This window comes from Pan paniscus, chromosome 9, assembly GCF_029289425.2.
Source record: "Pan paniscus chromosome 9, NHGRI_mPanPan1-v2.0_pri, whole genome shotgun sequence".
Lineage (NCBI taxonomy): Eukaryota > Metazoa > Chordata > Mammalia > Primates > Hominidae > Pan > Pan paniscus.
In genome coordinates, this window is record NC_073258.2 from 88,829,682 (window position 1) to 88,845,547 (window position 15,866).

Consider the following 15,866-nt stretch of genomic DNA (forward strand, 5'->3'; position numbering starts at 1 on the left):
TTTAGGTCCAATGTTTAAGTCTTTAATCCATCTTGAATTAATTTTTGTATAAGGTGTAAGGAAGGGATCCAGTTTCAGCTTTCTACATATGGCTAGCCAGTTTTCCCAGCACCATTTATTAAATAGGGAATCCTTTCCCCATTTCTTGTTTTTGTCAGGTTTGTCAAAGGTCAGATGGTTGTAGACATGTGGCATTATTTCTGAGGGCTCTGTTCTGTTCCATTGATCTATATCTCTGTTTTGGTACCAGTACCATGCTGTTTTGGTTACTGTAGCCCTGTAGCATAGTTTGAAGTCAGGTAGCGTGATGCCTCCAGCTTTGTTCTTTTGGCTTAGGATTGACTTGGCAATGCGGGTTCTTTTTCGGTCCCATACGAACTTTAAAGTAGTTGTTTCCAATTCTGTGAAGAAAGTCATTGTTAGCTTGATGGGGATGGCATTGAATCTATAAATTACCTTGGGTAATATGGCCATTTTCACGATATTGATTCTTCCTACCCATGAGCATGGAATGTTCTTCCATTTTGGATAATAAACTCAAGATAATCTTTAAAGGCAGAAATAATACTAAAAGATAAGCTATTATGGAAGGAAGGAAGATAGATGCAAGTTGGTTTGGGTTGTCTATTTTTGTTTGAGGCCCTTTCATCATACCTACTGTCATCCTTATTGCAAGTACGAGAAGAAAGAATTCCATATAAGATGAGAAGGTGTAGACAACTCCACTCAGGCTGATGCTTTGCACTAGGTTGGGAAATGTGTCTACTTTTGCTTGGGAGAGATCCAGAGCAGGGAGGCAATTACCAGGAGTAGGACTGAGAAATCACTTGTTCTTTCAGAGGCCACTGGACACCAGGTACCATATGGCTGCTTCCATGTTGTGAATTCCCTGAACACCAGGCACACTGGCATTCAAATGTCAGAACAGAAGAATTTTCAAAACCAAGCAAATTATATTTGGATTACCCATAATATCAGTTCCTTCTGTTAGCTTTGATGATTCAGAGAGAATATATGTGTTAAATTAACAAGTGTATTAAGAACTTTTGACATCTGTAAACTTTTCCTTAGCTGGTACACCAAATGCCTCTATAATTCTTGCCTACAATCTGTGTGTTTAAGTGTGGACAAGAACAAAATGAGATGTGTGTGTGTTCTCTGACTAACGAAGCAGCACCTCCATTTACTGTAAGCAGAAGGGGCCAGGAAGTAAAGGAGAAAGGAGGATATTTGGACAATGCACAGGAGGGGTGGGGTGGGGCGGTGAGGGAGAATGGCAGCCTCCTGGATCATCATGATCCAGGATTTTGGTGCTGCTTCTGAGGGTGAAATTGTTTGCTCTCTCCATGTCCCAGTTCCAGGTCCCTAGGTTTGAACACCATGTCCACCCCAAGCCTACCAGCTATAGCCAGGGAGATTAGCTAAATAAGAGATTCAAGAGGGGCAAGGGGAGGGAGAACATTAGGACAAATACCTAATGCATGCTGGGCTTGAAACCTACATGACAGGTTGATAGGTACAGCAAACCACCATGGCACATGTATACCTATGTAACAAACCTGCACATTCTGCACATGTATCCCAGAACTTAAAGTAAAATTTTTTTAAAAAAAGAGAGAGATTCAGGCTGAGAAGCAACAACTTAAGAGTTGTTGAGGACAGAGTTTGGTGCCACCAGAAGGGAGAGAAAAACCTGGAACATGGCAGAAAGGCATCATGAAGAGAAGTTTGTGCAGGAGTTTCTAACATGTCTGGGTAGCGTGGTGACTCTGCATGCTTAGTTCTCTATAAGCATAACCAAGCTGTCACAACAGTTTCCTTCTATCATCTCACCAAATCTCTTCTGAACTTCCTTTAGTTCTTCTAATGGATTTTTGCCCAGAAAAATAAGATACATCTCACTTAGATCCTAGTGTAATCAGCCTCCCATGAAAAACCCAACAAAACAATTTCTCAAAGCTTGCTCTCTGCTGTGTTAGATAAGCATTTAGATCCCATCTACAAGCATCCTCTTCTCCCCATCCTTTTGTGTAAGTACAGCTACAGCTAGTTGTCCAGTGTGTAGGCAAAAACCACCTGACTCATCTACTCATACCTTAATGGCAGCTGTGTCCCAGGCTTCAAACTGTACTGGTTACTCAGATCTTCTAAATTGGGCATTCCTAATTCTAGAATCAGCAGCAAAGGGACCTAGGGACAGGTCATATTATTGAAATTTTATTTTCTTAATTTAGAGTCAAGTCATCTTGGTTGCAGTTATGAGAACACAGAATCCACAGTCTGCTAAGTTATATTTTCTCAAGAGCCCTATCAATGACCTTAAAAAGACAACAGCACCATCTGTTATGCACCACCCACAGTATCACGTATGGAGGTTCATCTTAGAACAAAGATGAATCCTCAGTGAATACAGCAAGAAATAAACTGACTCAAGTTCCAGATTAGCCAGGCAACTGCTAGGTGTTTTGAAAGCAGAGAAGCCAAATCAGAGATATGAAAAGAAATTAGTACTCAGGTAGAGATGCTACAACACGGCTTTATAACAGAAATAACATATAGTGGGCTTTTTGTTGTTGTTGTTTCCCCAGATCCATTCCTTTTTGTAGCACTGGTATCCTCATTTTCCTCTGAGCCATTCCTTGCCCACTCCCATCTCATATTTTTCAGGTAAAGTTGATTTCACTCACAGAATACATGAGTAGAACATGTGTTCTGGTCCAGCTTAGTTACCTCATTCTATCCTGTTTGACTCAGTGCAGTTTAAAAATGGGCACATGTCTCAAAGTAGGTCTGCCAGAGAAGGCACAACCTGAAGACTTAAGCTTTCAGAAAAACAAACTCTCAACTGCTAGACAGGAATGAGATTCTGTAAATGTGAAGCTTCCTTGGTGTCTCTGGGCGGAATTGAGAACTGAAGTAGCTCTGAGGAAACAGCCAAGAGGTGGATAACATTTTTTGAGCTGGGAATCAATTCATACTTAAAAAGAAGCCTAGATTTTTCAGTTTGCATGGAGCCAAAAAAAAAAAAAATTCCCTTTAGCATAAGCAAATCCACCAATGGCAAGACAGGAAGTCCTACCTACATTGGCATTTTCCAATTTAGGAAATATTAGCTGAAACACCTTTCTCTACCCAAGCTTCTCTGCCTTGTTGAGAAGTTGAGAGGCAACAACTTAAGAGTTCTTGAGGACGGAGTTTGCTGCCACCAGAAGGCAGAGAAAAACCTGGAACATGGCAGAAAGGCATCATGAAGAGAAGTTTGTGCAGGGGTTTCTACCAGGTCTGGGTAGGGTGGTCCTTTCTTAGTCTGGGGTTTCTACCATGTCTGGGTAGGGTGGTCCTTTCTTAGTCTGGGGTTTCTACCATGTCTGGGTAGGGTGGTCCTTTCAAGTCCTGTCTTACACAGCCAGTAACCTTCTAGCATCTCCCTGAATTAATTCGTGATTGTCCTGGACCACTCAGTGAAGCACTTCAGTATAATCAGCCTTTTTATAGAGGTCTTCCAAGTTAAACTGAAATCTGGATGTGTATCTCAATTACAAATAACATGCCTGTGTGCTTGAAACAGACACTGTAATGACTAAAGGGTAAATCCATGAAATAGGGGCCTATTTATTACCTACAGAAGCACCATTTAAGACACAATTGAGGTTTCAACTTGATTTTTTCTAACTTTCGATTCCCTTTGGTATGATAATTATACATTTTCTAGTAAAATTATTTCTGCCATGTCATCATAACGGATTGGATTAAAGACAAATAAATGAATTATATGCTAACCTCATAGGTAGCCTGGCAGAAAATCCACCCAAAAGTGTTATTTTATACCTAGTGGCAAAAAGTTGACCCAGTTGAATTTATTATTTGGGAAAACATAAATATCATATTAACATAAAAGGCTGTTGATTTGAGGCAGTACTCTCATGCAATGCTAAATTACTTTCCTAGTTCTGCCTGTGGTCAGTCTCAAAGGAAGTGAAGCTTTCAGTCTGTACATCTTCCAAGTCTACCACTTGTCTCCATCTGTGCTTATAAAAATCTTGCACTCATGAATATTATTTATATGAGTATAATATTAAAGTCTGATCAGGAAAAAAGAAACCATCTGAGGTATTTAACAGAAAAAAAATACAAAGGTTTGGTTTAAAATACATTAGGGAATAGACAAGATGAAAAAGGAATGTTAAGGTAACACTGAGGTAGCAGTTGCAGCAAACAGCTACAATGGGAAGAGATGGGGCAGCGATGAGATGGGATAACAAAGAGAAGAGTTTGGAGATATTGGAATGTAGAAGCTTGAGGAGGAGACTGTGTGGAGCCTGGAAACAGTGTCCTGTGGCCACGGTGTAGAGCCCTTGCCAGGCTAATGCTGGTAGAAACTGCAAGCACTTCGGGAAGGGCGGGTCTCTCCTCCCTCCTTCTTGTCTTCCAGTCTCCTTCAAGGGGACACAAACCAAAAAGCTGTTCTAGAAGATTTGGAGAAATTAAGGGTTGTTATATGACAAGTTACTAATAGTTAAATATTAGATATCCTTTTAAAAAACATCTCCTCAGTCATTTCATCCATGTGAAAATCCTCTTTGGCCTTATTTTGAGGGGGCTCTTCCAATATGCTCCTGATCCTTTGGTTTTGAACTTCCACACATCTTCCCCCTTTTCTTTATTTCCTGATCCCTTTTTCTGTTTCTCTCCTGGGATTCCCCTAATGATTCAAAATTATTATTTTCTATAATTCAACCCTCTTCACCCCCATCCTTTCTCATTTCAGACCATGCCCTTCAGAAGACTTCTTTTTCACACAGATTTCTGTAGAGTTTGTTATTCTGTCCTGAGATTAATTTTGTTCCTTTTTTGGAATAAGAACCAGTTACAGTTAATTATTATTTTTATTATTATTTTATTTTGAATTAATTATAGATTCACATGAAGTTGTAAGAAATAATGCAGATAGGTCCAGTGTAGCCTTACTGTTTTCCCCAGTGGTAACCTCTTGAAAAATTATAGTACAATACAATCAAGATGTTGACATGGATATAGCCAAGATTTAGAACATTTCCATTACCATAAGGATCTCTCTTGTCCTTTTATAGTCACACCCACTCCCCACCCCTACTGCCTGCATCCATGAACCTGTTCTTCATTTTATAATTTTGTCATTTGAAGAATGATATGTAAATAGAATGAAACATTATGCACGCCACTTAGAATTGATTTTTGTTCACTCAGAGTGGTTTTAATTTACACTTTAATGGCTAATGATGTTTTATATCATTCATGTGCTTATTTGCTATCTGTATCTTGGTGAAATGTCTCTTTATGTCTTGTGCCCATGTTCTAATTGAATTGTTTGCTATTTGTTTTATTTGCTGTTGAGTTTTGAGAATTCTTTATTATAAATACTAGTTCTTTGTAGGTTGCAAATATATTTTCCTCTGTAGTTTCTCTTTTCATCTTCTCAGTAGGTTCTTTTGTAGAACAAATTTTAAAAATATTCATGAAGTCCAAATTATCAATTTTTTTCTTTTATGGATCGTGCTTTTGGTGTCAAGTCTATAAACTCTTTGCCTAGTTAGACTTACAAGATTTTTTCTTATGTTTTTATTCTAAAAGTTGATAGTTACATATTTTATATGTAAGCCCATGTTCCATTTTGAATTAATGTAGAAAGTGTGAGACAGGCCAAGCTTTATTTTTATTTATTTATTATTTATTGGATGTCCAATTGTTCCAACATCATTTATTGAAAAAGTAATCTTTCCTCCATTAAATTGCTTTTGCACCTTTGTCAAAATATCAGTTGGGTACATTTGTATGGAAATACTTCTGGGTTCTTCTGTTCCATTGATTTATGTGCCTACCCCTCCAGCCCTGACACACTCCATCCATACCACACCATCAGTACCACAGACACAGTCTTAATGATTGTACCTAAAAAGCAAGTTTTGAAATTTGGGTAGATGGATTCCTTCCACTTTATTCCTCTTTGTTAAAATACTTTGAGATATTCTAGCTCATTAGCCTTCCAATTTTAGAATAGTTTTGTCTATAACCACAAAAAATCTTGGTGGGATTGTGGTAGAAATTACATTAAACCTGATTATCAGTTTGGGGAGAACTGAAGTATATACTGTATGGGATTATAATTGATTGTTGTATGTTTATTTTGTGTTATGCAACCTTCCTAAACTTGGTTATTATTTCTAGGAGGTTTTGTGTTTTGTTTTTGTAAATTGCTTGGTAATTTCTATGTATACAACCATGCCGTTTGCATTTATTTCTTCCTTTTAGATTTGTATGCATTTTCATTTCTTTCCTTGCCTTACTACAATGGCTAGAACTTTTAGCAAAATGTTGAATAAGAGTGGTTAGAATGGATATCCTTGCCTTATTCTTGCTTTTAGGGGAAAAATATTCAGTCTTTAATCATGAAGTATAATTATAGATATAAGCTTTGTTGTAGATGTTCTTTCTTAACTAACTACTTTTCTGACATTATTATCTGAATGAGTATTGAGTTAGGTCAAATGCCTTTTCTGCTTTCATTGATATGATCAGGTAACTGCTCTTCTTTAGCTTATTAATATGGTAATTGCATTAATTGATTTAGAATACAGAACCAGCCTTGCATTCCTCAAATAACTTTTACTTGGTCATTACATATATATATATATAAAACATAATTCTATTTGCTAGTATTTTGTTAAGTATATTATGAGGATATTGGTTTGTAGATTGTTTTGTACTGTCTTTGGTTGGTTTTTATATTGGAGCATTATCAGTTTCATAAAATGTACTGAGAAGTATTTCATCCCCTTCTAGTTTCTGGAAGACATTGTGTCAAATTGGCTTTAATTCTTCTAGAATTATCTAGTGCAACCATCTGGTCCTGGAGATATTTTAGAGGGAGTTTTAAAATTATAAATCCAATTTCATGAATAGTTATGACTATTGAAATAATCTATTTTGTATTAGGCGAGTGGTGGTAGTTTATGTTTTCAAAGAATTGATCCATTTGGAAAAATTCTGCTGTTAAGCCCGTCTACTGAGTGTTTTACTTATTTTAGGTTTAGATCTAAAATCTCCATTTGGTTCTTCATAATATCTTCTATTACTTCACTGGCAGTTTCTATTGCTTGGCTGGCGCTTTCTATTTTCTTCATTTGTTTCAGGTATGTTTGTAATTGCTCATTGAAGTGTTTTTTTTTTTTTTTTAATCATGTATGCTTTACAATCTTGTCAGGTAATTCTAACATTTCTGGAATTTTGGTGTTTGTATCTGTTGAATATCTTTTTTATTCACTTTCAGATCTTTCTGGCTTTACATATAATAAGTGACTTGAATTGAAAACTGGATGTTTTCACATTATATACTGAGATTCTGGGACTTATTTAACCCTTCCGTTTTAGCTCGCTTTCTCTGTCATCTTGTTACCTGTAAGTGAAGGTAAAAGTTCAGATTCCCCATTTGGCCTCTTTAACACCTGAGATGGGGACTCCCTGTTATTGCTTTTTGGGGGTGGGAATTCCAGCTTTTCATGGGATCTTTCCTGACACTATGGTGGGGGTGGACTCATTACTGCTGGGCAGGGGTTAAAATCTTGACTTTCTACTAGGTTGTCTTTGACACCATCTTGGTGTGAGGTTGGAAGCTCAGCCTCCCCATATGGTATACACTGACACCATAAGGGGAAGGGGAAGACTCACCACTGGCTGGTGGGATGAACGTCTTAGCTTCCTTAGCCCTCTCTGGCACTACCCCAGCAGGGTTGTTGTGGTGCTTCTTTACAGCCTCACAAAGGGAGAAGTCCAGTCTCCCACTTGCGTTAACTGCTATGCGTAGGGGAGAGGACACAGTTCTTTTCAGTGCCATTAGGTTGCAGTAGAGGGGTTATTGTTTGAAAGGTTTTTTTTTCTTTCTTTCTTCTCTGTTGCTCTTTTCCTTTTTTTTTTTTTTTTTGATTTTGTTGTTGTTGTTGTTGTTATTGTTTGTTTGCCAGAAAAAAAAAAAAACACAAAATTTTGTTGGGGTTTTAAAATTGTTTGTGACCATGGGAATTTCCAGATTGATGGGTTCTTCAACTCCAAGGCAAGTATACGTAAGGCGAAAAGTAAACCCTATAATTCACCACTTTGTAGCTCCTTGGGTCCTGAGGTCCCTAGCCGGTCTGCCTTCTTTTCTCTACCTTTCAGAGCATTACTATATTTATTTTATATAAAATATAAGGTTTCAATTGTACTTAGTGGGATGAATAGGGAAATGTACTTCTACACCATGCTCCCAGAAACAGAAGTCCTTCATTTTTTTTTAACGTTGCACTTTACTAAATGAGTTTATTTTTAGTACCTGCCAGATAACGAATACTATCCATTTTAGAGTATTTGGCATTGCTTTTTGTGATCAAATGTGTATTTGTCACTCAGTTCCCAATCAAACCTAGCTTAAAATGTATTTCTTTCAGGAACTCCCCCATTAGAGCTCCCATTAAGTTGCTAGTTTTTCATTAGATATTTAGAATGTTGGCTATAGGATGAGTATAGTTCTCATTGGTGTCTCTTCAATTATGAGTGCTGTGAATCCAGAGTTATGGGTAGATAAAATCCATTGATACATACACACACACACATTCACATACAAAATAATCCAAAAGTATGTGACCTTCAGGGATCTGCAGCAATTACTTCATTGGGGTAACACACACATACATACATACACACACACACACACACACACACACACACACACTCTCCTTGACATCAATATAGAAATAAAGAAGTTGAAACAAACTAAGGCAACATAAAGACTGTTTGATATTTTTCAACTTAAATGACTACAATTGTTTAGTGGCATACTTTGTCCTTCTCAAATCTTAAAACAGAATTAAAATGATCTTAAAGAGCAGCACAGTTGGCCAGGCATGGTGACTCACGCCTGTAATCTCAGAACTTTGGGAGGCCGAGGAGCTAGGATAGCTTGAGCCCAGGAGTGCGAGACCAGCCTGGGCAACATGGTGAGACCCCCTCTGTACCAACAAGAGAAAGAAAAAGAAAAGAAAAAAAGAAAAGAAATATGAAAATTAGTTAGGCATGGTGGCTCACGCCTGTATTCCCAGCTACTCAGGAGGCTGAGGTGGGAGGATCACTTGAGCCTGGGAGGCAGAGGCTACAGTGAGCTACGAGCGTGCCACTATACCCCAGCTACACCTCAGCCTGAGTGACATAGCCAGACCTTATCTCAAAAAATCAAAGTTGTCAAATCAATAATCTATAGTTTCACCTTAATAAACTAGAAAAAGAAGAGCAAATTAAATCCAAAAAAGAAATATTAAAGAGAAGAGCAAAAGGGAATAAAATAAATTTAAAAAAACCCAGAAAAACAGTAGAAAAGATCAAACAAAAAATCCGGTGATTTGAAAAGATAAATAATATTGATAAATCTCTAGTCATACTAATAAGAAAAAAATGTAACAGGAAAGAAAGATTGGACATTTACCCAGATAATATAAAAAAAAAAAAAAGAGAGAGAGAGAGGGAGAAAAGCAGCATAGTTGGTTGGAGTTAATGTCAGATTGAGGCTCTGTTCACAAATTAGCCAGCATAAATTGTGACATGGTCTTAGTCTAATCTGCTGCCTAGTTTACCTTATATGAAGAATGAGAAAGACACTCATCTCTCTTTGCCCAGACACAGTGAGATAATGAGTGAAATAATACAAGTGCTAATTTCCCTCAATATCTGTTACTAAAATGATCATTGGAAATAGGTCTTGTACAGAATATTGCTAGACAACTCCATAGAACAGGAAAGCAAGAGAGTTAATAGGATATGGAAATTGATATGTGTCTGCCTGTGTTTGATGCTAAAAGCAAAAGAGTTCCTGCTTGTCAAAAGGGTTTTATACACACACACACAGAAATAGATATATGTACATATATCTATATCTATATATGTGTGTGTGTATATATATGACAGAGAGAGAAAGAAAGAGAAAGAGATGGAGTCTCACTCTGTTGCCCAGACTAGAGTGTAGTGGTGAAATCTTGGCTCACTGAAACCTCTGCCTCCTGGGATCAACTGATTCTCCTGCGAGTAGCTGGGATTACAGGTGCACACCACTACGTCTGGCTAATTTTTATATTTTTAGTAGAGGCGAGATTTCACCATATTGCCAGGCTTGTCTCAAACTCCTGAACTCAAGTGATTCTCCCGCCTTGGCCTCCCAAAGTGCTGAGATTACAGGCATAAGCCACCACGCCCAGCCCAGAAGGGTTATACATACTTACTTGGTAAATGAAAATTTGCTGAACACTCCTTTGGTTTGATCAGCAGATATTTCTTTAGTAACTGTTTTGCATGTACCTGTCACTGTGATAGCTGTCATGGTGAACCTAGAACTAAAGACAGATTCTTGCTCTTAAAAGAACCTGAAGTTTAGATGTGAAGGTATATTAGACGCTAATTATTTGCTGGATATAGCACCTACCAACACTCTTTATCATATGTATTTTATATATATAAGATATATATTTTTATAAATATATGAGATATATATATATATATATATATATATATATATATATAAAACTTCTATTTTCTCACTCCAAATACAGAAATGGCCTGGTAGCCCAAACTGTCCCAGAGTTTCTCATCCTCTAACCACATGGATAGGTGTGCAACTTACACTCATCGCAGTCTGTCTGGATTTTATCTGGCTGGAGCTAGTTGGAACATTTTCTTTTCTCCCCATTCAGGAAATGTTGAGTTGAGTTTCTCAAAAAATCAAAAGGCACATCCCCTCCTGAGGTAACATGAAATAAGATGGTATGATTTTACTAAAATTACCCCTCTACTTGATTCTCTTCCTCATTGCACCAGAATGACAGAATCTATGTCCTTCATTTTCATTTCCCAAGCACTGAGCATCCAGAAAATACTCAGCAAGTACTTGTGGAATAAAGGAATGAAGAAAGGCATGGACACTTCTGAAATCAAGTATTTTCAATAAGTTACAGCTATCAGGAAAAGGTATGAGATTAACAGGGAAGATTTCAAGTGTTCTCTTTTTAAAAAATTACTGAGGCTTATCAAGACCAACTAAAGAACATGATTAATTATAGGTTGGGTGATGTCACATTTCCAGTTTTCCCCTTCTCTTCTTCCCTTCTGTTTCTCTGTAGGAATAAAACTCAAGGTCAGACCTGAAAGACACACAGACTCCCTCACCTGTCAGCAGAAAGAAGCTCTCCTCTCAGGATCATCCCTGAAGGGAGTGCTTCATTACCTCTGCCCCTCTCTCTTGCTCCTTGTCTGGGTATTTGGTGATGAGGCTGCTGACAGCCCTGACTTCTTGCCTGTGGCCTGTAACTTTCTCACAAGAAAATGGTGCCCAACCTGACTGTTGATTTACTGGCTGCAACCATATTTCTCCTTATAAATGATCTCTTCATTTTCTGATGGTTTTGCTCACCATGAGCTGTGCCTGATGCAGGAGTTTTGGAAAATCACATTATTGAATGCTTCTCAAATGTAAAAGAAAATCACCCAGGGATCTTGTTAAATTCCAGATTTTGTCCAATAGGACTAGCATGAACCTGAAATTCTGCATTTCTAAAAATTTCCCAGCTGATGTTGCTGGTTTACTCACCAAACTGTGAAGGAGAAAAGACACGGCCATTTTGAGTCTCAAAATTTTTCATTGTAAACCTGAAACAATAACCTCTCCTCCCTGATGAATTCTAGGGTAATAAAGAGGATCAAATCATATAATAAAAATAAAAGGCTTTAAGAATTAGCAACTCGCTGTATAAACCTAAGTTTATGCTTAGGTTGCCTGCTCTCATGCTCACCTTAGTTCAGCCATTCTCAACATCAAGAGTTATTCCCACGGTGGAAATGTAAAGATTAAGACTTGACTTGAGGGGCACTGTCTCAAAATAAACTTCCCTGCTGGTATCTGGAGCTGAAATTCTCAATTGTATTATCATTTATAATAGACTAGAAGGAACACTAGGGAGTACCTACAGGAGTGAGTGGATTTCAGACCTGGCTGAAAGTCTAAATTGTCCGATGACTGCTGAAGATAACAGGACGAACCCTGGGCACACCCACAATTCTCACTTAGAGGAATGTCCACAAGTCTGTGTGTGAAGTATGTCCTCCAGATGATTCTGTCGTAATCATTCTCGCTTTTCATAGAAAAGAATTTATATCCATTGAGCTCTAACTCTGTAATTTTGTAAATGAGAGGACCATGACTTGCTGAGTTGGCTGCATCTTTGTTTTATTCCTTTAATGCAGGGAACCTGGGAACTAGTCCAATAGCGGGGCTCTAAAATCCAGAAAATTGGAATGGGTAATTCTCGCATAAGCCAAAAGAAAGTCGTAAAAATGAATGAAGTGAAAAAGTCAAATAGATTCAAGAAATCAGGATAAGGGAAATTTACAATACCCCATGGGAACAGAATAAGAGATAACCTACAATTGTCAGAATTCAGCATTTTTCCTATTTTGGAGATGTCTCTAAATTTAATTAGGGAAATGGAAAGTCCAGATACTGGCTCTTCTTTGGGAGAAGATTTGTTCACTGTAGACCATTGAGTGAAGCAAAGACAAATAGATAATTTAAATTATTTTTATTGTTATTATAACTGGATTTGTGGGTTGATGATACATGGCTAGGTTGCTTTTTAAAAAACAAGATGACTTGCACTCTATAACATCTTTCTACTCATCATTGCCTCTCTGGTTCTTCCCCTCTGGTATCATCCTCAGGTTACCACCCTTCTATTCATTTATTCAACAAAGATACATAGAGGTCTGCAAGATGCCATGGTTTTGTGCTAAGCTATGAGAAACAAATGATAGAAGATAAGGTCTCATTTTCTCGCCCATCTTGGTTTAGTGAAATACACGTAATAATAATGGTTATGAAAATAACTGCTTTATTGGGAGTTTGTGTAGTGTAAGAGGATTCACCATACTTAGGGGATTTGGGAGAGGCCTGTGAAAGGGTAAATGATTTTATTTAGAGAGGTCTTAAAGATGGAGCAGATATTTTTAATTGGAGAAATGAAGGATGTGGCAGTATTTCAGACAGAGGCAACTGAACGTGTCCTACATTAAAGGCATGATCATTTTAGAGACCAGTAAGTCTAAGGAAAAGAACTATAGTTCTACAATTCTGTGAATCTCAGTTCACAAAGTTGAGTATGCAAAAATGTAACTTATTTTTCCATTTATAAACCCATTTTCTGTTTTGATTTCCTGCTTGGCCAATTGGTAGAAATGAAATTTCATTCAATTCAAAAAGTTTTTCCCTCATATACAGACATACCTTGAAAATATTGCAGGTTAGGTTTCAGAACACAATAATAAAGCAAATGTCACAATAAGTTACATGAATTCTTTGGTGTCCCAGTGCATATGCAAGTTATGTTTATACTATAGTCTGTTAAGTATGCAATAGCATTATTCTAAAAAGAAACATAGATATATTAATTAAAAAGTACTTTATTGCTAAAAATGCTAACAAAGTGAACACATCCTATTAGAAAAGTGGTATGCTAGTCCTGCTTGATGCAGGCTTGCTACAAACCTTCAATTGCAAACAAACAAAAAAACAAAAAGCATTATCTGCAAAGCCCAATAAAGCAAACCACAATAAAATGAAGCATGTTTGTATTTGGGTTAGGTGCAAATTCTGTGAGATTTACACAATGCCAACCCATAGTGAGGAGAGGCACTTGGTCTGTGGTCATTGTCTCTTGTCCATGTTGGCATCTGTGAAACACCCTGTTCCCCTGTAGTCTTCCATTTTTGGTCCCTACAGCTCTGTGCTGAATCCTCTTCCTCCCAGAAGGTTCTCTGTGCCTACTCTTCTCTCAGCTGCTTCTGCTCCCATCTCTAGTTCACAGCAAATGGTGGTCACCTCCAGACCACTCTTGGGCCTTAGGAACCTCTGAGAGATTCTAGAAATGCTTCTATCTGGATATCTTAAACAGTCATTTCTACTCTATACCTTCCATGAAATGGAGGATGGTGGATATTTAGAGTCTTTCTGGGTCCCCAGTTTCTACTTTAACGTGTGACATATGGGACTTCTCACACTTACGCAGCCAAACCCATTTGAGCATCCTATCATCCCCTATGCCTCAGGACTTCTAGTAGGGTTTGGGGGTGTTTTTGTTTGTTTGTTTTTGAAGGAAGGGCATTGGAGCAGAACAGAGAGGTAGAAAATCTGACAAATCACTCACTTCTAAATAATGTTAGTTCATATGCTTAATTATTTAAACCTTTGTTTTCTGTTTGCATTCTGCTTTAATGACTCTCTTCTTTTGGAGCAATGGATGCCTCTGAACTAGCTAGACAAATGTAAGAGAGTTACAAGGTATCTTGAAAAGACATATGGGTAAATTTTAAATTTTTCATCTGACCACAAGTATGAATGGATGTAAAACTAGAATAATACACACCACGTTGCTGGTTTTCTTTCGAGAGTAGAATTAAGAATGATTTTTAACTTTCTGATTTTGTATTGTATCTGATTATGACCTGAATTTTCTACAATTTTGCAATTAGCATTACTTTTATTTTGGCTTAAAGTCATAGGCATTAAAATATTAGTCTAAAGAAGTACATTTACAAATGTGGTCAGAGGCTGACTACAGAACTTTAAATCTCACTCTAACAAATAAAGGGTTTAGTCTGCAAATGGGAAAAAGGGATTGAGACTTAAAGCAATTCAGATTTTACTGAAATGGAGCAATTTAACAAATTGGAGCTTCCAAAAATTCCTTTTGACAACGGGGTTATCAGTGGGTTGGAAGGGTAGAAAACAGAGTAAAAGAGAATAGGAATGAAGTCAGTGCTGTGGTTGATTAAGGAAGGAGCAGTAAGGATGTAGAAGAGTGAAGGAAAAGAAAAAGAGAGGTTCCTACTAAAGCCCATGCCAATTAATTCATTCATAGTATCATAAAAATAGGATGTCAGAGCTTAAAATGCCTTGGAAATCAACCAGCATAAGCTGATCATATTTCAGATGAAATAATGGTGGTAGAAGGAAACAGTCATTCACCTAAGGTTATGAAAATATCCATGAACCTAAACCAAATTTTGTGCTCGTAAATGTAAAAGCTGCCCTGCTACACTTGGCGTCTGGCATCTTTCCTGACATAATGAATATAACTGAGTAAAGATATTAAGTTAGCTTTTATTGGAAATCTTTGATGTGGCAGGCACTATGACAGGCTCTTCAGATTTATTATTTCTAATTTTCACAATTACCCTTCATTGTAAGTGAGATAATGCACTGTGATGGCCCTTTTCACAGATGCAGAAGCTGAGGCCCAGAGAAAGTAAATAACTTGCCCAAGTTCACACATGCCAAAGCTAGAATTTAAACCTTGATTTCTCTGATTTTATTAGCAATCTCAGTTCAATAGTAGGGGAATATATACAAACTATGGTTACAGAACTTACCAAATATCTTAAAGGGTTAATCTCTCTTCCTTCAAGTCTTCAGCAGTGACCTGCCACTTGAAGGCTGAGACTGGGAAAGAATGTTTTAGTCCCTTTAGAATAATGGTCAGTTATTTAGCTCTTTGATGATACGTTGTCACCTCTAAGCCACATGGGCTAGTCTTAGGTCTTCTTTGATGTATGAGAACATTTGGAATTCAGTCTTTGATTTGAAAACCATGGTTCTTCTCATAGAGCCTCTAATTCCGATTTTTTAAAATTATACTTTAAGTTTTAGGGTACATGTGCACAACGTGCAGGTTTGTTACATATATATACATGTGCCATGTTGGTGTGCTGCACCCATTAACTCATCATTTAGCATTAGGTGTATCTCCTAATGCTATCCCTCC

General features: G+C 37.4%; 1 long non-coding RNA gene across 1 annotated transcript in view; it reads left to right on the forward strand.

Annotated features, from left to right (window-relative positions):
• The window catches only part of LOC134731202 (uncharacterized), a 280,179-nt gene that overhangs the window by 250,933 nt on the left and 13,380 nt on the right, over positions 1-15,866 (forward strand). The window lies entirely within an intron of this gene.